At 36.5% G+C, this 2,381-nt stretch overlaps 1 pseudogene; it reads left to right on the forward strand.

Annotated features, from left to right (window-relative positions):
• Nucleotides 1–1,506: 1,506 nt before the first annotated feature.
• LOC103206922 lies at nt 1,507–2,229 on the forward strand (annotated as a pseudogene).
• Nucleotides 2,230–2,381: the final 152 nt, after the last annotated feature.

A 2,381-nucleotide genomic window follows, 5' to 3' on the forward strand; every position in this document is an offset into this window, starting at 1 on the left:
TGTCTGGCTACCAATGCCAACCACTCAAGAAAGGATCAAATCTGGAGATCCTGGATAGAGTGGGAGGGAAAACATGGAACAAAATCCAAAAACTCAATAATGACCAGAATTACTGGCCAGATGAAATCTGGTGAGACCCCCAATACTATGGCCCTGGAATACATTCTGCACCTGGAATGAAGTACACCACCAGGGGCTGGCTCTCAGCCCAATAGTTAACAAACAGTAAGCACAGACCACTCAACCCAGGATAATGCACCCACATACTCCATGGTAATGCATCCATCGAAGCAATGGATCATAGGACATGAGAGGACCAACATTCAAATTGAGGAAATGCAAGACAGACAGGAATGCATGAATTTGAGGGGTCAGGGGGAGGGTTGCAGGGTAGGGAGGGGAGGAGACTGGGTTGGGGTTGGACATGGTGAATGCGGGTGAAACTGAATGTGCACATAGTGTTGAAAGTAAAACAAGCTCTTAAAATAAAAATAAATAAATATTATCATCACTGGTCCAAGACTAAAAAAACTCTGTGAAGCTAACTTATATATACTTGTAGAAAAATTATAATCAATGATGTTTCACCAGTAAAATTTATGACAGTGTATTTGAAACCATGTATTTAAAAGGTCTGTGAATATATACTTTTTGTTGTGGCAAATATAAATGTAAGCAAACATTTGACATTTCAAGAATATTCATATGTACACTTCACTGATACTAATTATTTTTATCATGTTGTTCAACCATCGCCCTTATCTGTTCCCAAATTGTATTATCATCCTTAAAAGAAGTTCAATGTCCCAAATAAAATACATTAAAACATTTCAATAGCAAGCACACATTTTTATAGTTATATACACTGTACAAATACTAACATGCTTATGTCATATTAAAGAATTAGACTTTAGTTTTCTAGTTAAATAAAATTACTTAATGTAATATTAAAACTAATAAATAAATGCTGAGTAATAATGCTAAGAGATATTATTGACCAGTTAGAATGAGAAATGAAAAAAGTGAATTAAAAGTTCATTCCTGCCTATAGACATCATTTCTAAATGCATTAAAGTACTCTGATAAAAATCAACCTTCAGAGTGAAAAAGGAAGTGACAGCATTTTTGCTTCATTTCAGCCTTATCTATAAAGGTCATCAATTTTGTTTTGTTCTAATATATTTAGCTAACAACAGAAATGGAAGAGCATTCTCTACAAAGCTGCTTCAATATACTCCTTGATTCCAATTAATTTGTGTCACTGGCATGTGTACCCATAACAAAACTCCCTCCCCTTGGGGCTTTTGACCTAGCAGTCATTTTGAAAGCAGCACTGTTTTCTATAAACTTTTCATGTGAGGGGAAAGTGCTGTTGCTACCTCTATATTTTTCTCTCCCCTGAGGGAAAAATAAAGTTTCTCTAAAATGAATAAACCTGCAGATAGAGACTTAATGAAAAGTTTGTCATTTTCTCATGAGGCAAGAATTAGAGAGATGTGGCACTCCATGGGAGCCGTGGGTGACGGCACAATACAAGATGCTGGAGTTACCTCAGTGAACTAGACAGAGGATGGCCCTGACCCTGTTAGGGGGAACGAAGCAACAACATGCAATTAAATAAATAAATAAGATGAAGTCATACAGAAGCGTCTCCTAATTGATGGAGACGAGGCTGGAGATGATCAAAGAATTAATCTGCTAGTGAACAGTTTCATTAAATGGTGCAATTCTGGATCCCAGGAAGAGGGCTACAGCCAGTACCAATGTATGCTGGGCACACTGGCACAACGTGAATTTTCAGTGGGCAAAACTCTGCTGGTATATGATATGAATCTCAGAGATATGGAAAATTATGTAAAAAATTTACAAAGAAATAGAATGTAGCATTGCTGGAGCACATGAAAAAAAATTTCTGAGTGCAAAAAGCAAATTCTTTAAGCAAAACAAATACGAAAAAATCGCCATGAATACAATGCTTTAGGAAAAGTAATCCAGCATCACCCAGATAGGCATGAGACATTAAAGGAACGAGAAGCTCTGGGAGAAGAATTAGAGCATCTTTCACATATTAAAGAAAGTGTTGAAGACAAGCTGGAATTGAGGTGCAAACAGTTTCATGTTCTTCTTAGCACCATCCATGCAATTCAGCAAATGCTGGAAAAGGATGAAAAACTCTCAGAGGTAGAAGATGCTCAAGAAAGAAGCATGGAAACAGATCCTAAGCCATAGACAGGCTACTTGCTTACCATTCCCAAGAATACTGAACTAGCTACATGATCTTAGTGTGTTTAGAAGTTACCATGCTCTTGAAATATTTAAAATTTCTGCAGTAAAAGCCTTTGCTTTTGAAATTAATGTACATTTTATTTGTATTTCTTCAC

This window comes from Orycteropus afer, unplaced genomic scaffold (genome assembly GCF_000298275.1).
Source record: "Orycteropus afer afer isolate SDZICR_OR568_19922 unplaced genomic scaffold, OryAfe1.0 scaffold00337, whole genome shotgun sequence".
NCBI classification, from domain to species: Eukaryota; Metazoa; Chordata; class Mammalia; order Tubulidentata; family Orycteropodidae; genus Orycteropus; species Orycteropus afer.